We start from the raw sequence: 26,575 nt of genomic DNA, 5'->3' as shown, positions 1-26,575 counted from the left end.
AACAACACATGGCCTACCGTCCCGCATTCCCACTGGTGTCTTGATGAAAACGGTACCTCACATGTGTGGGTGCACCTACCTGGTCGCCAAGGGGAAAGCCGAAAACACAAGTCTGTTTTCACACCGGAAATGTCACACTCTCACATCATACAGATATGGGCCTCGGGTGTCCAAGCCACCAAGGAAAACAGGGAACCCCATGCATTTCCGAAAAGAGGACACCCGTGGGAATCCGCAGAGGTATGATATGCCCAAATCGCCCCAGAATTTATTACCCAGACACCCCTGCAAAATACGAAATGTGGGAAAAAATACACATTTTCCGCACATTTTGCTCCGCTTACCCATCGAAACACGCCCCCAACAACACATGGCCTACCATCCCGCGTTCCCACAGGTGTCCCGATGATAACGGTACCTCACATGTGTGGGTGCACCTACCTGGCCGCCTAGGGGAAAGCCGAAAACACAAGTAACCCCAAGTCTGTTTTCAGAGCGGAATCTCAGACATTCTGGCAACTGGCACAACATACAGATATGGGCCTCGGGTGTCCAAGCCACCAAGGAAAACAGGGAACCCCATGCATTTCCGAAAAGAGGACACCCGTGGGAATCCGCAGAGGTATGATTTGCGCACATCGCCCCAGAATCTTTTACCCAGACAGCCCCGCAAAGTCTGAAATGTCGGGAAAAAAACTATTTTTCTGCACATTTCGCTCGACGCACCCATCAAAACACGCCCCCAACAACACATGGCCTACCGTCACGCGTTTCCACAGGTGTCCCGACAAAAACGGTACCTCACATGTGTGGGTGCACCTACCTGGCCGCCAAGGGGAAAGCCTAAAACACAAGTAACCCCAAGTCTGTTTTCACACCGGAAATGTCACAATCTCACATCATACAGATATGGGCCTCGGGTGTCCAAGCCACCAAGGACAGCAGGGAACCCCATGCATTTCCGAAAAGAGGACACCAGTGGGAATCCGCAGAGGTATGATATGCCCAAATCGCCCCAGAATTTATTACCCAGACACCCCCGCAAAATCCGAAATGTGGGAAAAAATACGCATTTTCCGCACATTTCGCTCGGCTCACCCATCGAAACACGCCCCCAACAACACATGGCCTACCGTCTCGCATTCCCACAGGTATCCTGATGAAAACGGTACCTCACATGTGTGGGTGCACCTACCTGGTCGCCAAGGGGAAAGCCGAAAACACAAGTAACCCCAAGTCTGTTTTCACACCGGAAATGTCACACTCTCACATCATACAGATATGGGCCTCGGGTGTCCAAGCCACCAAGGAAAACAGGGAACCCCATGCATTTCCGAAAGGAGGACACCCGTGGGAATCCGCAGAGGTATGATATGGCCAAATCGCCCCAGAATTTATTACCCAGACACCCCCGCAAAGTCCGAAATGTGGGAAAAAATATGCATTTTCAGCACATTTCGCTCGGTTCACCCATCGAAACACGCCCCCAACAACACATGGCCTACCGTCCCGCATTCCCACAGGTGTCCTGATGAAAACGGTACCTCACATGTGTGGGTGCACCTACCTGGCCGCCTAGGGGAAAGCCGAAAACACAAGTAACCCCAAGTCTGTTTTCAGAGCGGAATCTCAGACATTCTGGCAACTGGCACAACATACAGATATGGGCCTCGGGTGTCCAAGCCACCAAGGAAAACAGGGAACCCCATGCATTTCCGAAAAGAGGACACCCGTGGGAATCCGCAGAGGTATGATATGCCCAAATCGCCCCAGAATTTATTACCCAGACACCCCTGAAAAATACGAAATGTGGGAAAAAATACACATTTTCCGCACATTTTGCTCCGCTCACCCATCGAAACACGCCCCCAACAACACATGGCCTACCATCCCGCGTTCCCACAGGTGTCCCGATGAAAATGGTACCTCACATGTGTGGGTGCACCTACCTGGCCGCCTAGGGGAAAGCCGAAAACACAAGTAACCCCAAGTCTGTTTTCAGAGCGGAATCTCAGACATTCTGGCAACTGGCACAACATACAGATATGGGCCTCGGGTGTCCAAGCCACCAAGGAAAACAGGGAACCCCATGCATTTCCGAAAAGAGGACACCCGTGGGAATCCGCAGAGGTATGATTTGCGCACATCGCCCCAGAATCTTTTACCCAGACAGCCCCGCAAAGTCTGAAATGTCGGGGAAAAAACTATTTTTCTGCACATTTCGCTCGACGCACCCATCAAAACACGCCCCCAACAACACATGGCCTACCGTCACGCGTTTCCACAGGTGTCCCGACAAAAACGGTACCTCACATGTGTGGGTGCACCTACCTGGCCGCCAAGGGGAAAGCCTAAAACACAAGTAACCCCAAGTCTGTTTTCACACCGGAAATGTCACACTCTCACATCATACAGATATGGGCCTCGGGTGTCCAAGCCACCAAGGAAAACAGGGAACCCCATGCATTTCCGAAAAGAGGACACCAGTGGGAATCCGCAGAGGTATGATATGCCCAAATCGCCCCAGAATTTATTACCCAGACACCCCCGCAAAATCCGAAATGTGGGAAAAAATACGCATTTTCCGCACATTTCGCTGGGCTCACCCATCGAAACACGCCCCCAACAACACATGGCCTACCGTCTCGCATTCCCACAGGTATCCTGATGAAAACGGTACCTCACATGTGTGGGTGCACCTACCTGGTCGCCAAGGGGAAAGCCGAAAACACAAGTAACCCCAAGTCTGTTTTCACACCGGAAATGTCACACTCTCACATCATACAGATATGGGCCTCGGGTGTCCAAGCCACCAAGGAAAACAGGGAACCCCATGCATTTCCGAAAGGAGGACACCCGTGGGAATCCGCAGAGGTATGATATGGCCAAATCGCCCCAGAATTTATTACCCAGACACCCCCGCAAAGTCGAAATGTGGGAAAAAATACGCATTTTCCGCACATTTCGCTCGACTCCCATCGAAACACGCCCCCAACAACACATGGCCTACTGTCCCGCATTCCCTCAGGTGTCCCGATGAAAACGGTACCTCACATGTGTGGGTGCACCTACCTGGCCGCCAAGGGGAAAGCCTAAAACACAAGTAACCCCAAGTCTGTTTTCACACCAGAAATGTCACACTCTCACATCATACAGATATGGGCCTCGGGTGTCCAAGCCACCAAGCAAAACAGGGAACCCCATGCATTTCCGAAAAGAGGACACCCGTGGGAATCCGCAGAGGTATGATATGCCCAAATCGCCCCAGAATTTATTACCCAGACACCCCTGCAAAGTCCGAAATGTGGGAAAAAATAAGCATTTTCCGCACATTTTGCTCGGTTCACCCATCGAAACACGCCCCCAACAACACATGGCCTACCGTCCCGCATTCCCACAGGTGTCCTGATGAAAATGGTACCTCACATGTGTGGGTGCACCTACCTGGTCGCCAAGGGGAAAGCCGAAAACACAAGTCTGTTTTCACACCGGAAATGTCACACTCTCACATCATACAGATATGGGCCTCGGGTGTCCAAGCCACCAAGGAAAACAGGGAACCCCATGCATTTCCGAAAAGAGGACACCCGTGGGAATCCGCAGAGGTATGATATGCCCAAATCGCCCCAGAATTTATTACCCAGAAACCCCTGCAAAATACGAAAAGTGGGAAAAAATACACATTTTCCGCACATTTTGCTCCGCTCACCCATCGAAACACGCCCCCAACAACACATGGCTTACCATCCCGCGTTCCCACAGGTGTCCCGATGAAAACGGTACCTCACATGTGTGGGTGCACCTACCTGGCCGCCTAGGGGAAAGCCGAAAACACAAGTAACCCCAAGTCTGTTTTCAGATCGGAATCTCAGACATTCTGGCAACTGGCACAACATACAGATATGGGCCTCGGGTGTCCAAGCCACCAAGGAAAACAGGGAACCCCATGCATTTCCGAAAAGAGGACACCCGTGGGAATCCGCAGAGGTATGATTTGCGCACATCGCCCCAGAATCTTTTACCCAGACAGCCCCGCAAAGTCTGAAATGTCGGGAAAAAAACTATTTTTCTGCACATTTCGCTCGACGCACCCATCAAAACACGCCCCCAACAACACATGGCCTACCGTCACGCGTTTCCACAGGTGTCCCGACAAAAACGGTACCTCACATGTGTGGGTGCACCTACCTGGCCGCCAAGGGGAAAGCCTGAAACACAAGTAACCCCAAGTCTGTTTTCACACCGGAAATGTCACACTCTCACATCATACAGATATGGGCCTCGGGTGTCCAAGCCACAAGGGAAACAGGGAACCCCATGCATTTCCGAAAAGAGGACACCCGTGGGAATCCGCAGAGGTATGATATGCCCAAATCGCCCCAGAATTTATTACCCAGACACCCCCGCAAAGTCCGAAATGTGGGAAAAAATACGCATTTTCCACACATTTCGCTCGGCTCACCCATCGAAACACGCCCCCAACAACACATGGCCTACCGTCTCGCATTCCCACAGGTGTCCTGATGAAAACGGTACCTCACATGTGTGGGTGCACCTACCTGGTCGCCAAGGGGAAAGCCGAAAACACAAGTAACCCCAAGTCTGTTTTCACACCGGAAATGTCACACTCTCACATCATACAGATATGGGCCTCGGGTGTCCAAGCCACCAAGGAAAACAGGGAACCCCATGCATTTCCGAAAAGAGGACACCCGTGGGAATCCGCAGAGGTATGATATGCCCAAATCGCCCCAGAATGTATTACCCAGACACCCCCGCAAAGTCCGAAATGTGGGAAAAAATAAGCATTTTCCGCACATTTCGCTCGACTCACCCATCGAAACAAGCCCCCAACAACACATGGCCTACCGTCTCCCATTCCCACAGGTATCCTGATGAAAATGGTACCTCACATGTGTGGGTGCACCTACCTGGTCGCCAAGGGGAAAGCCGAAAACACAAGTAACTCCAAGTCTGTTTTCAGAGCGGAATCTCAGACATTCTGGCGACTGGCACAACATACAGATATGGGCCTCGGGTGTCCAAGCCACCAAGGAAAACAGGGAACCCCATGCATTTCCGAAAAGAGGACACCCGTGGGAATCCGCAGAGGTATGATTTGCGCACATCGCCCCAGAATTTTTTACCCAGACAGCCCCCGCAAAGTCCGAAATGTCGGGAAAAAAACACTTTTTCTGCACATTTCGCTCGACGCACCCATCAAAACACGCCCCCAACAACACATGGCCTACCGTCACGCGTTCCCACAGGTGTCCCGACGAAAACGGTACCTCACATGTGTGGGTGCACCTACCTGGCCGCCAAGGGGAAAGCCTAAAACACAAGTAACCCCAAGTCTGTTTTCACACCGGAAATGTCACACTCTCACATCATACAGATATGGGCCTCGGGTGTCCAAGCCACCAAGGAAAACAGGGAACCCCATGCATTTCCGAAAAGAGGACACCAGTGGGAATCCGCAGAGGTATGATATGCCCAAATCGCCCCAGAATTTATTACCCAGACACCCCCGAAAAGTCCGAAATGTGGGAAAAAATACGCATTTTCCGCACATTTCGCTCGGCTCACCCATCGAAACACGCCCCCAACAACACATGGCCTACCGTCTCGCATTCCCACAGGTATCCTGATGAAAACGGTACCTCACATGTGTGGGTGCACCTACCTGGTCGCCAAGGGGAAAGCCGAAAACACAAGTAACCCCAAGTCTGTTTTCACACCGGAAATGTCACACTCTCACATCATACAGATATGGGCCTCGGGTGTCCAAGCCACCAAGGAAAACAGGGAACCCCATGCATTTCCGAAAGGAGGACACCCGTGGGAATCCACAGAGGTATGATATGCCCAAATCGTCCCAGAATTTATTACCCAGACACCCCCGCAAAGTCCGAAATGTGGGAAAAAATACGCATTTTCCGCACATTTCGCTCGACTCCCATCGAAACACGCCCCCAACAACACATGGCCTACTGTCACGCGTTCCCTCAGGTGTCCCGATGAAAACGGTACCTCACATGTGTGGGTGCACCTACCTGGCCGCCAAGGGGAAAGCCTAAAACACAAGTAACCCCAAGTCTGTTTTCACACCGGAAATGTCACACTCTCACATCATACAGATATGGGCCTCGGGTGTCCAAGCCACCAAGCAAAACAGGGAACCCCATGCATTTCCGAAAAGAGGACACCCGTGGGAATCCGCAGAGGTATGATATGCCCAAATCGCCCCAGAATTTATTACCCAGACACCCCCGCAAAGTCCGAAATGTGGGAAAAAATACGCATTTTCCGCACATTTTGCTCGGTTCACCCATCGAAACACGCCCCCAACAACACATGGCCTACCGTCCCGCATTCCCACAGATGTCCTGATGAAAACGGTACCTCACATGCGTGGGTGCACCTACCTGGTCGCCAAGGGAAAAGCCGAAAACACAAGTCTGTTTTCACACCGGAAATGTCACACTCTCACATCATACAGATATGGGCCTCGGGTGTCCAAGCCACCAAGGAAAACAGGGAACCCCATGCATTTCCGAAAAGAGGACACCCGTGGGAATCCGCAGAGGTATGATATGCCCAAATCGCCCCAGAATCTATTACCCAGACACCCCTGCAAAATACGAAATGTGGGAAAAAATACACATTTTCCGCACATTTTGCTCTGCTCACTCATCGAAACACGCCCCCAACAACACATGGCCTACCATCCCGTGTTCCCACAGGTGTCCCGATGAAAACGGTACCTCACATGTGTGGGTGCACCTACCTGGCCGCCTAGGGGAAAGCCGAAAACACAAGTAACCCCAAGTCTGTTTTCAGAGCGGAATCTCAGACATTCTGGCAACTGGCACAACATACAGATATGGGCCTCAGGTGTCCAAGCCACCAAGGAAAACAGGGAACCCCATGCATTTCCGAAAAGAGGACACCCGTGGGAATCCGCAGAGGTATGATTTGCGCACATCGCCCCAGAATCTTTTACCCAGACAGCCCCGCAAAGTCTGAAATGTCGGGAAAAAACAATTTTTCTGCACATTTCGCTCGACGCACCCATCAAAACACGCCCCCAACAACACATGGCCTACCGTCACGCGTTTCCACAGGTGTCCCGACAAAAACGGTACCTCACATGTGTGGGTGCACCTACCTGGCCGCCAAGGGGAAAGCCTAAAACACAAGTAACCCCAAGTCTGTTTTCACACCGGAAATTTCACACTCTCACATCATACAGATATGGGCCTCGGGTGTCCAAGCCACAAGGGAAACAGGGAACCCCATGCATTTCCGAAAAGAGGACACCCGTGGGAATCCGCAGAGGTATGATATGCCCAAATCGCCCCAGAATTTATTACCCAGACACCCCCGCAAAGTCCGAAATGTGGGAAAAAATACGCATTTTCCACACATTTCGCTCGGCTCACCCATCGAAACACGCCCCCAACAACACATGGCCTACTGTCTCGCATTCCCACAGGTGTCCTGATGAAAACGGTACCTCACATGTGTGGGTGCACCTACCTGGTCGCCAAGGGGAAAGCCGAAAACACAAGTAACCCCAAGTCTGTTTTCACACCGGAAATGTCACACTCTCACATCATACAGATATGGGCCTCGGGTGTCCAAGCCACCAAGGAAAACAGGGAACCCCATGCATTTCCGAAAAGAGGACACCCGTGGGAATCCGCAGAGGTATGATATGCCCAAATCGCCCCAGAATTTATTACCCAGACACCCCCGCAAAGTCCGAAATGTGGGAAAAAATACGCATTTTCTGCACATTTCGCTCGACTCCCATCGAAACACGCCCCCAACAACACATGGCCTACTGTCCCGCGTTCCCACAGGTGTCCCGATGAAAACGGTACCTCACATGTGTGGGTGCACCTACCTGGTCGCCAAGGGGAAAGCCGAAAACACAAGTAACCCCAAGTCTGTTTTCACACCGGAAATGTCACACTCTCACATCATAAAGATATGGGCCTCGGGTGTCCAAGCCACCAAGCAAAACAGGGAACCCCATGCATTTCCGAAAAGAGGACACCCGTGGGAATCCACAGAGGTATGATATGCCCAAATCGCCGCAGAATTTATTACCCAGACACCCCCGCAAAGTCCGAAATCTGGGAAAAAATACGCATTTTCCGCACATTTCGCTCGGCTCACCCATCGAAACACGCCCCAAACAACACATGGCCTACTGTCCCGCGTTCCCACAGGTGTCCCGATGAAAACGGTACCTCACATGTGTGGGTGCACCTACCTGGCCGCCAAGGGGAAAGCCGAAAACACAAGTAACCCCAAGTCTGTTTTCAGAGCGGAATCTCAGGCATTCTGCCGACCGGCACAACATACAGATATGGGCCTCGGGTGTCCAAGCAACCAAGGAAAACAGGGAACCCCATGCATTTCCGAAAAGAAGACACCCGTGGGAATCCGCAGAGGTATGATATGCCCAAATCGCCCCAGAATTTATTACCCAGATACCCCTGCAAAGTACGAAATGTGGGAAAAAATACACATTTTCCGCACATTTGGCTCCGCTCACCCATCGAAACACACCCCCAACAACACATGGCCTACCGTCACGCGTTCCCACAGGTGTCCCGATGAAAACGGTACCTCACATGTGTGGGTGCACCTACCTGGCCGCCAAGGGGAAAGCCTAAAACACAAGTAACCCCAAGTCTGTTTTCACACCGGAAATGTCACACTCTCACATCATACAGATATGGGCCTCGGGTGTCCAAGCCACCAAGGAAAACAGGGAACCCCATGCATTTCCGAAAGGAGGACACCCGTGGGAATCCGCAGAGGTATGATATGCCCAAATCGCCCCAGAATTTATTACCCAGACACCCCCGCAAAGTCCGAAATGTGGGAAAAAATACGCATTTTCCGGACATTTCGCTCGACTCCCATCGAAACACGCCCCCAACAACACATGGCCTACTGTCCCGCGTTCCCTCAGGTGTCCCGATGAAAACGGTACCTCACATGTGTGGGTGCACCTACCTGGCCGCCAAGGGGAAAGCCTAAAACACAAGTAACCCCAAGTCTGTTTTCACACCGGAAATGTCACACTCTCACATCATACAGATATGGGCCTCGGGTGTCCAAGCCACCAAGCAAAACAGGGAACCCCATGCATTTCCGAAAAGAGGACACCCGTGGGAATCCGCAGAGGTATGATATGCCCAAATCGCCCCAGAATTTATTACCCAGACACCCCCGCAAAGTCCGAAATGTGGGAAAAAATACGCATTTTCCGCACATTTTGCTCGGTTCACCCATCGAAACACGCCCCCAACAACACATGGCCTACCGTCCCGCATTCCCACAGGTGTCCTGATGAAAACGGTACCTCACATGCGTGGGTGCACCTACCTGGTCGCCAAGGGGAAAGCCGAAAACACAAGTCTGTTTTCACACCGGAAATGTCACACTCTCACATCATACAGATATGGGCCTCGGGTGTCCAAGCCACCAAGGAAAACAGGGAACCCCATGCATTTCCGAAAAGAGGACACCCATGGGAATCCGCAGAGGTATGATATGCCCAAATCGCCCCAGAATTTATTACCCAGACACCCCTGCAAAATACGAAATGTGGGAAAAAATACACATTTTCCGCACATTTTGCTCTGCTCACCCATCGAAACACGCCCCCAACAACACATGGCCTACCATCCCGTGTTCCCACAGGTGTCCCGATGAAAACGGTACCTCACATGTGTGGGTGCACCTACCTGGCCGCCTAGGGGAAAGCCGAAAACACATGTAACCCCAAGTCTGTTTTCAGAGCGGAATCTCAGACATTCTGGCAACTGGCACAACATACAGATATGGGCCTCAGGTGTCCAAGCCACCAAGGAAAACAGGGAACCCCATGCATTTCCGAAAAGAGGACACCCGTGGGAATCCGCAGAGGTATGATTTGCGCACATCGCCCCAGAATCTTTTACCCAGACAGCCCCGCAAAGTCTGAAATGTCGGGAAAAAAACAATTTTTCTGCACATTTCGCTCGACGCACCCATCAAAACACGCCCCCAACAACACATGGCCTACCGTCACGCGTTTCCACAGGTGTCCCGATAAAAACGGTACCTCACATGTGTGGGTGCACCTACCTGGCCGCCAAGGGGAAAGCCTAAAACACAAGTAACCCCAAGTCTGTTTTCACACCGGACATTTCACACTCTCACATCATACAGATATGGGCCTCGGTTGTCCAAGCCACAAGGGAAACAGGGAACCCCATGCATTTCCGAAAAGAGGACACCCGTGGGAATCCGCAGAGGTATGATATGCCCAAATCGCCCCAGAATTTATTACCCAGACACCCCCGCAAAGTCCGAAATGTGGGAAAAAATACGCATTTTCCACACATTTCGCTCGGCTCACCCATCGAAACACGCCCCCAACAACACATGGCCTACCGTCTCGCATTCCCACAGGTGTCCTGATGAAAACGGTACCTCACATGTGTGGGTGCACCTACCTGGTCGCCAAGGGGAAAGCCGAAAACACAAGTAACCCCAAGTCTGTTTTCACACCGGAAATGTCACACTCTCACATCATACAGATATGGGCCTCGGGTGTCCAAGCCACCAAGGAAAACAGGGAACCCCATGCATTTCCAAAAAGAGGACACCCGTGGGAATCCGCAGAGGTATGATATGCCCAAATCGCCCCAGAATTTATTACCCAGACACCCCCGCAAAGTCCGAAATGTGGGAAAAAATACGCATTTTCTGCACATTTCGCTCGACTCCCATCGAAACACGCCCCCAACAACACATGGCCTACTGTCCCGCGTTCCCACAGGTGTCCCGATGAAAACGGTACCTCACATGTGTGGGTGCACCTACCTGGTCGCCAAGGGGAAAGCCGAAAACACAAGTAACCCCAAGCCTGTTTTCACACCGGAAATGTCACACTCTCACATCATACAGATATGGGCCTCGGGTGTCCAAGCCATCAAGCAAAACAGGGAACCCCATGCATTTCCGAAAAGAGGACACCCGTGGGAATCCACGGAGGTATGATATGCCCAAATCGCCGCAGAATTTATTACCCAGACACCCCCGCAAAGTCCGAAATCTGGGAAAAAATACGCATTTTCCGCACATTTCGCTCGGCTCACCCATCGAAACACGCCCCCAACAACACATGGCCTACCGTCCCGCATTCCCACAGGTGTCCTGATGAAAACGGTACCTCACATGTGTGGGTGCACCTACCTGGTCGCCAAGGGGAAAGCCGAAAACACAAGTCTGTTTTCACACCGGAAATGTCACACTCTCACATCATACAGATATGGGCCTTGGGTGTCCAAGCCACCAAGGAAAACAGGGAACCCCATGCATTTCCGAAAAGAGGACACCCGTGGGAATCCGCAGAGGTATGATATGCCCAAATCGCCCCAGAATTTATTACCCAGAAACCCCTGCAAAATACGAAAAGTGGGAAAAAATACACATTTTCCGCACATTTTGCTCCGCTCACCCATCGAAACACGCCCCCAACAACACATGGCCTACCATCCCGCGTTCCCACAGGTGTCCCGATGAAAACGGTACCTCACATGTGTGGGTGCACCTACCTGGCCGCCTAGGGGAAAGCCGAAAACACAAGTAACCCCAAGTCTGTTTTCAGAGCGGAATCTCAGACATTCTGGCAACTGGCACAACATACAGATATGGGCCTCGGGTGTCCAAGCCACCAAGGAAAACAGGGAACCCCATGCATTTCCGAAAAGAGGACACCAGTGGGAATCCGCAGAGGTATGATATGCCCAAATCGCCCCAGAATTTATTACCCAGACACCCCCGCAAAGTCCGAAATGTGGGAAAAAATACGCATTTTCCACACATTTCGCTCGGCTCACCCATCGAAACACGCCCCCAACAACACATGGCCTACCGTCTCGCATTCCCACAGGTGTCCTGATGAAAACGGTACCTCACATGTGTGGGTGCACCTACCTGGTCGCCAAGGGGAAAGCCGAAAACACAAGTAACCCCAAGTCTGTTTTCACACCGGAAATGTCACACTCTCACATCATACAGATATGGGCCTCGGGTGTCCAAGCCACCAAGTAAAACAGGGAACCCCATGCATTTCCGAAAAGAGGACACCCGTGGGAATCCGCAGAGGTATGATATGCCCAAATCGCCCCAGAATGTATTACCCAGACACCCCCGCAAAGTCTGAAATGTGGGAAAAAATAAGCATTTTCCGCACATTTCGCTCGACTCACCCATCGAAACACGCCCCCAACAACACATGGCCTACCGTCTCGCATTCCCACAGGTATCCTGATGAAAACGGTACCTCACATGTGTGGGTGCACCTACCTGGTCGCCAAGGGGAAAGCCGAAAACACAAGTAACTCCAAGTCTGTTTTCAGAGCGGAATCTCAGACATTCTGGCGACTGGCACAACATACAGATATGGGCCTCGGGTGTCCAAGCCACCAAGGAAAACAGGGAACCCCATGCATTTCCGAAAAGAGGACACCCGTGGGAATCCGCAGAGGTATGATTTGCGCACATCGCCCCAGAATTTTTTACCCAGACAGCCCCGCAAAGTCCGAAATGTCGGGAAAAAAACACTTTTTCTGCACATTTCGCTCGACGCACCCATCAAAACACGCCCCCAACAACACATGGCCTACCGTCACGCGTTCCCACAGGTGTCCCGACGTAAACGGTACCTCACATGTGTGGGTGCACCTACCTGGCCGCCAAGGGGAAAGCCTAAAACACAAGTAACCCCAAGTCTGTTTTCACACCGGAAATGTCACACTCTCACATCATACAGATATGGGCCTCGGGTGTCCAAGCCACAAGGGAAACAGGGAACCCCATGCATTTCCGAAAAGAGGACACCCGTGGGAATCCGCAGAGGTATGATATGCCCAAATCGCCCCAGAATTTATTACCCAGACACCCCCGCAAAGTCCAAAATGTGGGAAAAAATACGCATTTTCCGCACATTTCGCTCGACGCACCCATCAAAACACGCCCCCAACAACACATGGCCTACCGTCACGCGTTCCCACAGGTGTCCCGACAAAAACGGTACCTCATGTGTGGGTGCACCTACCTGGCCGCCAAGGGGAAAGCCTAAAACACAAGTAACCCCAAGTCTGTTTTCACACCGGAAATGTCACACTCTCACATCATACAGATATGGGCCTCGGGTGTCCAAGCCGCCAAGGAAAATAGGGAACCCCATGCATTTCCGAAAAGAGGACACCCGTGGGAATCCGCAGAGGTATGATATGCCCAAATCGCCCCAGAATTTATTACCCAGACACCCCTGCAAAATATGAAATGTGAGAAAAAATACACATTTTCCGCACATTTTGCTCCGCTCACCCATCGAAACACGCCCCCAACAACACATGGCCTACCATCCCGCGTTCCCACAGGTGTCCCGATGAAAACGGTACCTCACATGTGTGGGTGCACCTACCTGGCCGCCTAGGGGAAAGCCGAAAACACAAGTAACCCCAAGTCTGTTTTCAGAGCGGAATCTCAGACATTCTGGCAACTGGCACAACATACAGATATGGGCCTCGGGTGTCCAAGCCACCAAGGAAAACAGGGAACCCCATGCATTTCCGAAAAGAGGACACCCGTGGGAATCCGCAGAGGTATGATTTGCGCACATCGCCCCAGAATCTTTTACCCAGACAGCCCCGCAAAGTCTGAAATGTCGGGAAAAAAACTATTTTTCTGCACATTTCGCTCGACGCACCCATCAAAACACGCCCCCAACAACACATGGCCTACCCTCACGCGTTTCCACAGGTGTCCCGACAAAAACGGTACCTCACATGTGTGGGTGCACCTACCTGGCCGCCAAGGGGAAAGCCTAAAACACAAGTAACCCCAAGTCTGTTTTCACACCGGAAATGTCACACTCTCACATCATACAGATATGGGCCTCGGGTGTCCAAGCCACAAGGGAAACAGGGAACCCCATGCATTTCCGAAAAGAGGACACCCGTGGGAATCCGCAGAGGTATGATATGCCCAAATCGCCCCAGAATTTATTACCCAGACACCCCCGCAAAGTCCAAAATGTGGGAAAAAATACGCATTTTCCACACATTTCGCTCGGCTCACCCATCGAAACACGCCCCCAACAACACATGGCCTACCGTCTCGCATTCCCACAGGTGTCCTGATGAATCGGTACCTCACATGTGTGGGTGCACCCACCTGGTCGCCAAGGGGAAAGCCGAAAACACAAGTAACCCCAAGTCTGTTTTCACACCAGAAATGTCACACTCTCACATCATACAGATATGGGCCTCGGGTGTCCAAGCCACCAAGGAAAACAGGGAACCCCATGCATTTCCGAAAAGAGGACACCAGTGGGAATCCGCAGAGGTATGATTTGCGCACATCGCCCCAGAATTTTTTACCCAGACACCCCTGCAAAGTCCGAAATGTGGGAAAAAATACGCATTTTCCGCACATTTCGCTCGACTCCCATCGAAACACGCCCCCAACAACACATGGCCTACTGTCCCGCGTTCCCTCAGGTGTCCCGATGAAAACGGTACCTCACATGGGTGGGTGCACCTACCTGGCCGCCAAGGGGAAAGCCTAAAATACAAGTAACCCCAAGTCTGTTTTCACACCGGAAATGTCACACTCTCACATCATACAGATATGGGCCTCGGGTGTCCAAGCCACCAAGCAAAACAGGGAACCCCATGCATTTCCGAAAAGAGGACACCCGTGGGAATCCGCAGAGGTATGATATGCCCAAATCGCCCCAGAATTTATTACCCAGACACCCCCGCAAAGTCCGAAATGTGGGAAAAAATACGCATTTTCCGCACATTTCGCTCGGTTCACCCATCGAAACACGCCCCCAACAACACACGGCCTACCGTCCCGCATTCCCACAGGTGTCCTGATGAAAACGGTACCTCACATGCGTGGGTGCACCTACCTGGTCGCCAAGGGGAAAGCCGAAAACACAAGTCTGTTTTCACACCGGAAATGTCACACTCTCACATCATACAGATATGGGCCTCGGGTGTCCAAGCCACCAAGGAAAACAGGGAACCCCATGCATTTCCGAAAAGAGGACACCCGTGGGAATCCGCAGAGGTATGATATGCCCAAATCGCCGCAGAATTTATTACCCAGACACCCCTGCAAAATACGAAATGTGGGAAAAAATACACATTTTCCGCACATTTTGCTCCGCTCACCCATCGAAACACGCCCCCAACAACACATGGCCTACCATCCCGTGTTCCCACAGGTGTCCCGATGAAAACGGTACCTCACATGTGTGGGTGCACCTACCTGGCCGCCTAGGGGAAAGCCGAAAACACAAGTAACCCCAAGTCTGTTTTCAGAACGGAATCTCAGACATTCTGGCAACTGGCACAACATACAGATATGGGCCTCGGGTGTCCAAGCAACCAAGGAAAACAGGGAACCCCATGCATTTCCGAAAAGAAGACACCCGTGGGAATCCGCAGAGGTATGATATGCCCAAATCGCCCCAGAATTTATTACCCAGACACCCCTGCAAAGTACGAAATGTGGGAAAAAATACACATTTTCCGCACATTTCGCTCCGCTCACCCATCGAAACACGCCCCCAACAACACATGGCCTACCGTCACGCGTTCCCACAGGTGTCCCGATGAAAACGGTACCTCACATGTGTGGGTGCACCTACCTGGCCGCCTAGGGGAAAGCCGAAAACACAAGTAACTCCAAGTCTGTTTTCAGAGCGGAATCTCAGACATTCTGGCGACTGGCACAACATACAGATATGGGCCTCGTGTGTCCAAGCCACCAAGGAAAACAGGGAACCCCATGCATTTCCGAAAAGAGGACACCAGTGGGAATCCGCAGAGGTATGATTTGCGCACATCGCCCCAGAATTTTTTACCCAGACAGCCCCGCAAAGTCCGAAATGTCGGGAAAAAAACACTTTTTCTGCACATTTCGCTCGACGCACCCATCAAAACACGCCCCCAACAACACATGGCCTACCGTCACGCGTTCCCACAGTTGTCCCGACGAAAACGGTACCTCACATGTGTGGGTGCACCTACCTGGCCGCCAAGGGGAAAGCCTAAAACACAAGTAACCCCAAGTCTGTTTTCACACCGGAAATGTCACACTCTCACATCATACAGATATGGGCCTCGGGTGTCCAAGCCACCAAGGAAAACAGGGAACCCCATGCATTTCCGAAAGGAGGACACCCGTGGGAATCCGCAGAGGTATGATATGCCCAAATCGCCCCAGAATTTATTACCCAGACACCCCCGCAAAGTCCGAAATGTGGGAAAAAATACGCATTTTCCGCACATTTCACTCGACTCCCATCGAAACACGCCCCCAACAACACATGGCCTACTGTCCCGCGTTCCCTCAGGTGTCCCGATGAAAACGGTACCTCACATGTGTGGGTGCACCTACCTGGCCGCCAAGGGGAAAGCCTAAAACACAAGTAACCCCAAGTCTGTTTTCACACCGGAAATGTCACACTCTCACATCATACAGATATGGGCCTCGGGTGTCCAAGCCACAAGGGAAACAGGGAACCCGATGCATTTCCGAAAAGAGGACACCCGTGGGAATCCGCAGAGGTATGATATGCCCAAATCGCCCCAGAATTTATTACCCAGACACCCCCGCAAAGTCCGAAATGTGGGAAAAAATACGCATTTCCCGCACATTTCGCTCGACTCCCATCGAAACACGCCCCCAACAACACATGGCCTACTGTCCCGCGTTCCCACAGGTGTCCCAATGAAAACGGTACCTCACATGTGTGGGTGCACCTACCTGGTCGCCAAGGGGAAAGCCGAAAACACAAGTAACCCCAAGCCTGTTTTCACACCGGAAATGTCACACTCTCACATCATACAGATATGGGCCTCGGGTGTCCAAGCCACCAAGGAAAACAGGGAACCCCATGCATTTCCGAAAAGAGGACACCCGTGGGAATCCGCAGAGGTATGATATGCCCAAATCGCCCCCGAATTTATTACCCAGACACCCCTGCAAAATACGAAATGTGGGAAAAAATACACATTTTCCGCACATTTTGCTCCGCTCACCCATCGAAACACGCCCCCAACAACACATGGCCTACCATCCCGCGTTCCCACAGGTGTCCCGATGAAAACGGTACCTCACATGTGTGGGTGCACCTACCTGGCCGCCTAGGGGAAAGCCGAAAACACAAGTAACCCCAAGTCTGTTTTCAGAGCGGAATCTCAGACATTCTGGCAACTGGCACAACATACAGATATGGGCCTCGGGTGTCCAAGCCACCAAGGAAAACAGGGAACCCCATGCATTTCCGAAAAGAGGACACCCGTGGGAATCCGCAGAGGTATGATTTGCGCACATCGCCCCAGAATCTTTTACCCAGACAGCCCCGCAAAGTCCGAAATGTCGGGAAAAAAACACTTTTTCTGCACATTTTGCTCGACGCACCCATCAAAACACGCCCCCAACAACACATGGCCTACCGTCTCGCATTCCCACAGGTGTCCTGATGAAAATGGTACCTCACATGTGTGGGTGCACCTACCTGGTCGCCAAGGGGAAAGCCGAAAACACAAGTAACCCCAAGTCTGTTTTCACACCGGAAATGTCACACTCTCACATCATACAGATATGGGCCTCGGGTGTCCAAGCCACCAAGGAAAACAGGGAACCCCATGCATTTCCGAAAAGAGGACACCCGTGGGAATCCGCAGAGGTATGATTTGCGCACATCGCCCCAGAATTTTTTACCCAGACAGCCCCGCAAAGTCCGAAATGTCGGGAAAAAAACACTTTTTCTGCACATTTTGCTCGACGCACCCATCAAAACACGCCCCCAACAACACATGGCCTACCGTCACGCGTTCCCACAGGTGTCCCGACGAAAATGGTACCTCACATGTGTGGGTGCACCTACCTGGCCGCCAAGGGGAAAGCCTAAAACACAAGTAACCCCAAGTCTGTTTTCACACCGGAAATGTCACACTCTCACATCATACAGATATGGGCCTCGGGTGTCCAAGCCACCAAGGAAAACAGGGAACCCCATGCATTTCCGAAAAGAGGACAACAGTGGAAATCCGCAGAGGTATGATATGCCCAAATCGCCCCAGAATTTATTACCCAGACACCCCCGCAAAGTCCGAAATGTGGGGAAAAATACGCATTTTCTGCACATTTCGCTCGGCTCACCCATCGAAACACGCCCCCAACAACACATGGCCTACCGTCTCGCATTCCCACAGGTATCCTGATGAAAACGGTACCTCACATGTGTGGGTGCACCTACCTGGTCGCCAAGGGGAAAGCCGAAAACACAAGTAACCCCAAGTCTGTTTTCACACCGGAAATGTCACACTCTCACATCATACAGATATGGGCCTCGGGTGTCCAAGCCACCAAGGAAAACAGGGAACCCCATGCATTTCCGAAAGGAGGACACCCGTGGGAATCCGCAGAGGTATGATATGCCCAAATCGCCCCAGAATTTATTACCCAGACACCCCCGCAAAGTCCGAAATGTGGGAAAAAATACGCATTTTCCGCACATTTCGCTCGACTCCCATCGAAACACGCCCCCAACAACACATGGCCTACTGTCCCGCGTTCCCTCAGGTGTCCCGATGAAAACGGTACCTCACATGGGTGGGTGCACCTACCTGGCCGCCAAGGGGAAAGCCTAAAACACAAGTAACCCCAAGTCTGTTTTCACACCGGAAATGTCACACTCTCACATCATACAGATATGGGCCTCGGGTGTCCAAGCCACCAAGCAAAACAGGGAACCCCATGCATTTCCGAAAAGAGGACACCCGTGGGAATCCGCAGAGGTATGATATGCCCAAATCGCCCCAGAATTTATTACCCAGACACCCCCGCAAAGTCCGAAATGTGGGAAAAAATACGCATTTTCCGCACATTTCGCTCGGTTCACCCATCGAAACACGCCCCCAACAACACATGGCCTACCGTCCCGCATTCCCACAGGTGTCCTGATGAAAACGGTACCTCACATGCGTGGGTGCACCTACCTGGTCGCCAAGGGGAAAGCCGAAAACACAAGTCTGTTTTCACACCGGAAATGTCACACTCTCACATCATACAGATATGGGCCTCGGGTGTCCAAGCCACCAAGGAAAACAGGGAACCCCATGCATTTCCGAAAAGAGGACACCCGTGGGAATCCGCAGAGGTATGATATGCCCAAATCGCCCCAGAATTTATTACCCAGACACCCCTGCAAAATACGAAATGTGGGAAAAAATACACATTTTCCGCACATTTTGCTCCGCTCACCCATCGAAACACACCCCCAACAACACATGGCCTACCATCCCGTGTTCCCACAGGTGTCCCGATGAAAACGGTACCTCACATGTGTGGGTGCACCTACCTGGCCGCCTAGGGGAAAGCCGAAAACACAAGTAACCCCAAGTCTGTTTTCAGAGCGGAATCTCAGACATTCTGGCAACTGGCACAACATACAGATATGGGCCTTGGGTGTCCAAGCCATCAAGGAAAACAGGGAACCCCATGCATTTCCGAAAAGAGGACACCCGTGGGAATCCGCAGAGGTATGATTTGCGCACATCGCCCCAGAATCTTTTACCCAGACAGCCCCGCAAAGTCTGAAATGTCGGGAAAAAAACAATTTTTCTGCACATTTCGCTCGACGCACCCATCAAAACACGCCCCCAACAACACATGGCCTACCGTCACGCGTTTCCACAGGTGTCCCGACAAAAACGGTACCTCACATGTGTGGGTGCACCTACCTGGCCGCCAAGGGGAAAGCCTAAAACACAAGAAACCCCAAGTCTGTTTTCACACCGGAAATGTCACACTCTCACATCATACAGATATGGGCCTCGGGTGTCCAAGCCACCAAGGAAAACAGGGAACCCCATGCATTTCCGAAAAGAGGACACCCGTGGGAATCCGCAGAGGTATGATATGCCCAAATCGCCCCAGAATGTATTACCCAGACACCCCCGCAAAGTCCGAAATGTGGGAAAAAATAAGCATTTTCCGCACATTTCGCTCGACTCACCCATCGAAACACGCCCCCAACAACACATGGCCTACTGTCCCGCGTTCCCTCAGGTGTCCCAATGAAAACGGTACCTCACATGTGTGGGTGCACCTACCTGGCCGCCAAGGGGAAAGCCTAAAACACAAGTAACCCCAAGTCTGTTTTCACACCGGAAATGTCACACTCTCACATCATACAGATATGGGCCTCGGGTGTCCAAGCCACCAAGGAAAACAGGGAAGCCCATGCATTTCCGAAAAGAGGACACCCGTGGGAATCCGCAGAGGTATGATATGCCCAAATCGCCCCAGAATTTATTACCCAGACACCCCCGCAAAGTCCGAAATGTGGGAAAAAATACGCATTTTCCGCACATTTCGCTCGGCTCACCCATCAAAACACACCCCCAACAACACATGGCCTACCGTCCCGCGTTCCCACAGGTGTCCCGATGAAAACGGTACCTCACATGTGTGGGTGCACCTACCTGGCCGCCAAGGGGAAAGCCGAAAACACAAGTAACCCCAAGTCTGTTTTCAGAGCGGAATCTCAGGCATTCTGCCGACCGGCACAACATACAGATATGGGCCTCGGGTGTCCAAGCCACCAAGGAAAACAGGGAACCCCATGCATTTCCGAAAAGAGGACACGCGTGGGAATCCGCAGAGGTATGATATGCCCAAATCGCCCCAGAATTTATTACCCAGACACCCCCGCAAAGTCCGAAATGTGGGAAAAAATACGCATTTTCCGCACATTTCGCTCGGTTCACCCATCAAAACACACCCCCAACAACACATGGCCTACCGTCCCGCATTCCCACAGGTGTCCTGATGAAAACGGTACCTCACATGTGTGGGTGCACCTACCTGGTCGCCAAGGGGAAAGCCGAAAACACAAGTCTGTTTTCACAGAGGAAATGTCACACTCTCACATCATACCAATATGGGCCTCGGGTGTCCAAGCCACCAAGGAAAACAGGGAACCCCATGCATTTCCGAAAAGAGGACACCCGTGGGAATCCGCAGAGGTATGATATGCCCAAATCGCCCCAGAATTTATTACCAAGACACCCCCGCAAAGTCCGAAATGTGGGAAAAAATACGCATTTTCCGCACATTTCGCTCGACTCACCCATCGAAACACGCCCCCAACAAAACATGGCCTACTGTCCCGCGTTCCCTCAGGTGTCCCGATGAAAACGGTACCTCACATGTGTGGGTGCACCTACCTGGCCGCCAAGGGGAAAGCCTAAAACACAAGTAACCCCAAGTCTGTTTTCACACCGGAAATGTCACACTCTCACATCATACAGATATGGGCCTCGGGTGTCCAAGCCACCAAGGAAAACAGGGAACCCCATGCATTTCCGAAAAGAGGACACCCGTGGGAATCCGCAGAGGTATGATATGCCCAAATCGCCCCAGAATTTATTACCCAGACACCCCCGCAAAGTCCAAAATGTGGGAAAAAATACGCATTTTCCGCACATTTCGCTCGACTCACCCATCGAAACACGCCCCCAACAAAACATGGCCTACTGTCCCGCGTTCCCTCAGGTGTCCCGATGAAAACGGTACCTCACATGTGTGGGTGCACCTACCTGGCCGCCAAGGGGAAAGCCTAAAACACAAGTAACCCCAAGTCTGTTTTCACACCGGAAATGTCACACTCTCACATCAAACAGATATGGGCCTCGGGTGTCCAAGCCACCAAGGAAAACAGGGAACCCCATGCATTTCCGAAAAGAGGACACCCGTGGGAATCTGCAGAGGTATGATATGCCCAAATCGCCCAGAATTTATTACCCAGACACCCCCGCAAAGTCCGAAATGTGGGAAAAAATACGTATTTTCCGCACATTTCGCTCGGCTCACCCATCGAATCACACCCCCAACAACACATGGCCTACCGTCCCGCGTTCCCACAGGTGTCCCGATGAAAACGGTACCTCACATGTGTGGGTGCACCTACCTGGCCGCCAAGGGGAAAGCCGAAAACACAAGTAACCCCAAGTCTGTTTTCAGAGCGGAATCTCAGGCATTCTGCCGACCGGCACAACATAGAGATATGGGCCTTGGGTGTCCAAGCAACCAAGGAAAACAGGGAACCCCATGCATTTCTGAAAAGAAGACACCCGTGGGAATCCGCAGAGGTATGATATGCCCAAATCGCCCTAGAATTTATTATCCAGACAGCCCCGCAAAGTCCGAAATGTGTGAAAAAAATACGCATTTTCCGCACATTTCGCTCCGCTCACCCATCGAAACACGCCCACAATAACACATGGCCTACTGTCCCGCGTTCCCACAGGTGTCCCGATGAAAATGGTACCTCACATGTGTGGGTGCACCTACCTGGCCGCCAAGGGGAAAGCCTAAAACACAAGTAACCCCAAGTCTGTTTTCACACCGGAAATGTCACACTCTCACATCATACAGATATGGGCCTCGGGTGTCCAAGCCACCAAGGAAAACAGGGAACCCCATGCATTTCCGAAAAGAGGACACCAGTGGGAATCCGCAGAGGTATGATATGCCCAAATCGCCCCAGAATTTATTACCCAGACACCCCCGCAAAGTCTGAAATGTGGGAAAAAATATGCATTTTCCGCACATTTCGCTCGGCTCACCCATCGAAACACACCCCCAACAACACATGGCCTACCGTCTCGCATTCCCACAGGTGTCCTGATGAAAACGGTACCTCACATGTGTGGGTGCACCTACCTGGTCGCCAAGGGGAAAGCCGAAAACACAAGTAACCCCAAGTCTGTTTTCACACCGGAAATGTCACACTCTCACATCATACAGAAATGGGCCTCGGGTGTCCAAGCCACCAAGGAAAACAGGGAACCCCATGCATTTCCGAAAAGAGGACACCCGTGGGAATCCGCAGAGGTATGATATGCCCAAATCGCCCCAGAATTTATTACCCAGACACCCCCGCAAAGTCCGAAATGTGGGAAAAAATACGCATTTTCCGCACATTCCGCTCGACTCACCCATCGAAACACGCCCCCAACAACACATGGCCTACTGTCCCGTGTTCCCTCAGGTGTCCCGATGAAAACGGTACCTCACATGTGTGGGTGCACCTACCTGGCCGCCAAGGGGAAAGCCTAAAACACAAGTAACCCCAAGTCTGTTTTCACACCGGAAATGTCACACTCTCACATCATACAGATATGGGCCTCGGGTGTCCAAGCCACCAAGGAAAACAGGGAACCCCATGCATTTCCGAAAAGAGGACACCCGTGGGAATCCGCAGAGGTATGATATGCCCAAATCGCCCCAGAATTTATTACCCAGACACCCCCGCAAAGTCCGAAATGTGGGAAAAAATACGCATTTTCCGCACATTTCGCTCGACTCACCCATCAAAACACGCCCCCAACAAAACATGGCCTACTGTCCCGCGTTCCCTCAGGTGTCCCGATGAAAACGGTACCTCACATGTGTGGGTGCACCTACCTGGCCGCCAAGGGGAAAGCCTAAAACACAAGTAACCCCAAGTCTGTTTTCACACCGGAAATGTCACACTCTCACATCAAACAGATATGGGCCTCGGGTGTCCAAGCCACCAAGGAAAACAGGGAACCCCATGCATTTCCGAAAAGAGGACACCCGTGGGAATCTGCAGAGGTATGATATGCCCAAATCGCCCCAGAATTTATTACCCAGACACCCCCGCAAAGTCCGAAATGTGGGAAAAAATACGCATTTTCTGCACATTTCGCTCGGCTCACCCATCGAAACACACCCCCAACAACACATGGCCTACCGTCCCGCGTTCCCACAGGTGTCCCGATGAAAACGGTACCTCACATGTGTGGGTGCACCTACCTGGCCGCCAAGGGGAAAGCCGAAAACACAAGTAACCCCAAGTCTGTTTTCAGAGCGGAATCTCAGGCATTCTGCCGACCGGCACAACATACAGATATGGGCCTTGGGTGTCCAAGCAACCAAGGAAAACAGGGAACCCCATGCATTTCCGAAAAGAAGACACCCGTGGGAATCCGCAGAGGAATGATATGTCCAAATCGCCCTAGAATTTATTACCCAGACACCCCCGCAAAGTCCGAAATGTGGGAAAAAATACGCATTTTCCGCACATTTCGCTCCGCTCACCCACCGAAAACCCGCCCACAATAACACATGGCCTACTGTCCCCCGTTCCCACAGGTGTCCCGATGAAAACGGTACCTCACATGTGTGGGTGCACCTACCTGGCCGCCAATGGGAAAGCCTAAAACACAAGTAACCCCAAGTCTGTTTTCACACCGGAAATGTCACACTCTCACATCATACAGATATGGGCCTCGGGTGTCCAAGCCACCAAGGAAAACAGGGAACCCCATGCATTTCCGAAAAGAGGACACCAGTGGGAATCCGCAGAGGTATGATATGCCCAAATCGCCCCAGAATTTATTACCCAGACACCCCCGCAAAGTCCGAAATGTGGGAAAAAATATGCATTTTCCGCACATTTCGCTCGGCTCACCCATCGAAACAACCCCCCAACAACACATGGCCTACCGTCTCGCATTCCCACAGGTGTCCTGATGAAAACGGTACCTCACATGTGTGGGTGCACCTACCTGGTCGCCAAGGGGAAAGGCGAAATAACAAGTAACCCCAAGTCTGTTTTCACACCGGAAATGTCACACTCTCACATCATACAGAAATGGGCCTCGGGTGTCCAAGCCACCAAGGAAAACAGGGAACCCCATGCATTTCCGAAAAGAGGACACCCGTGGGAATCCGCAGAGGTATGATATGCCCAAATCGCCCCAGAATTTATTACCCAGACACCCCCGCAAAGTCCGAAATGTGGGAAAAAATACGCATTTTCCGCACATTTCGCTCGACTCACCCATCGAAACACGCCCCCAACAACACATGGCCTACTGTCCCGTGTTCCCTCAGGTGTCCCGATGAAAACGGTACCTCACATGTGTGGGTGCACCTACCTGGCCGCCAAGGGGAAAGCCTAAAACACAAGTAACCCCAAGTCTGTTTTCACACCGGAAATGTCACACTCTCACATCATACAGATATGGGCCTCGGGTGTCCAAGCCACCAAGGAAAACAGGGAACCCCATGCATTTCCGAAAAGAGGACACCCGTGGGAATCCGCAGAGGTATGATATGCCCAAATCGCCCCAAAATGTATTACCCAGACACCCCCGCAAAGTCCGAAATGTGGGGAAAAATACGCATTTTCCGCACATTTCGCTCGGCTCACCCATCGAAACACGCCCCCAACAACACATGGCCTACCGTCCCGCGTTCCCACAGGTGTCCCAATGAAAACGGTACCTCACATGTGTGGGTGCACCTACCTGGCCGCCAAGGGGAAAGCCGAAAACACAAGTAACCCCAAGTCTGTTTTCAGAGCGGAATCTCAGGCATTCTGCCGACCGGCACAACATACAGATATGGGCCTCGGGTGTCCAAGCAACCAAGGAAAACAGGGAACCCCATGCATTTCCGAAAAGAAGACACCCGTGGGAATCCGCAGAGGTATGATATGCCCAAATCGCCCTAGAATTTATTACCCAGACACCCCCGCAAAGTCCGAAATGTGGGAAAAAATACGCATTTTCCGCACATTTCGCTCCGCTCACCCATCGAAACACGCCCACAACAACACATGGCCTACTGTCCCGCGTTCCCACAGGTGTCCCGATGAAAACGGTACCTCACATGTGTGGGTGCACCTACCGGCCGCCAAGGGGAAAGCCTAAAACACAAGTAACCCCAAGTCTGTTTTCACACCGGAAATGTCACACTCTCACATCATACAGATATGGGCCTCGGGTGTCCAAGCCACCAAGGAAAACAGGGAACCCAATGCATTTCCGAAAAGAGGACACCAGTGGGAATCCGCAGAGGTATGATATGCCCAAATCGCCCCAGAATTTATTACCCAGACACCCCCGCAAAGTCCGAAATGTGGGAAAAAATACGCACTTTCCGCACATTTTGCTCGGTTCACCCATCGAAACACGCCCCCAACAACACATGGCCTACCGTCCCGCATTCCCACAGGTGTCCTGATGAAAACGGTACCTCACATGTGTGGGTGCACCTACCTGGTCGCCAAGGGGAAAGCCGAAAACACAAGTAACCCCAAGTCTGTTTTCACACTGGAAATGTCACACTCTCCCATCATACAGATATGGGCCTCGGGTGTCCAAGCCACCAAGGAAAACCGGGAACCCCATGCATTTCCGAAAAGAGGACACCCGTGGGAATCCGCAGAGGTATGATATGTCCAAATCGCCCCAGAATGTATTACCCAGACACCCCTGCAAAGTCCGAAATGTGGGAAAAAATACGCATTTTCCGCACATTTCGCTAGGCTCACCCATCGAAACACGCCCCCAACAACACATGGCCTACCGTCCCGCGTTCCCACAGGTGTCCCGATGAAAACGGTACCTCACATGTGTGGGTGCACCTACCT

Source organism: Ambystoma mexicanum, chromosome 8 (assembly GCF_040938575.1).
Source record: "Ambystoma mexicanum isolate Mex_15411 chromosome 8, UKY_AmexF1_1, whole genome shotgun sequence".
Lineage (NCBI taxonomy): Eukaryota > Metazoa > Chordata > Amphibia > Caudata > Ambystomatidae > Ambystoma > Ambystoma mexicanum.
The sequence above is the reverse complement of the archived record's forward strand: the minus strand, read 5'-3'. Positions refer to the sequence as shown.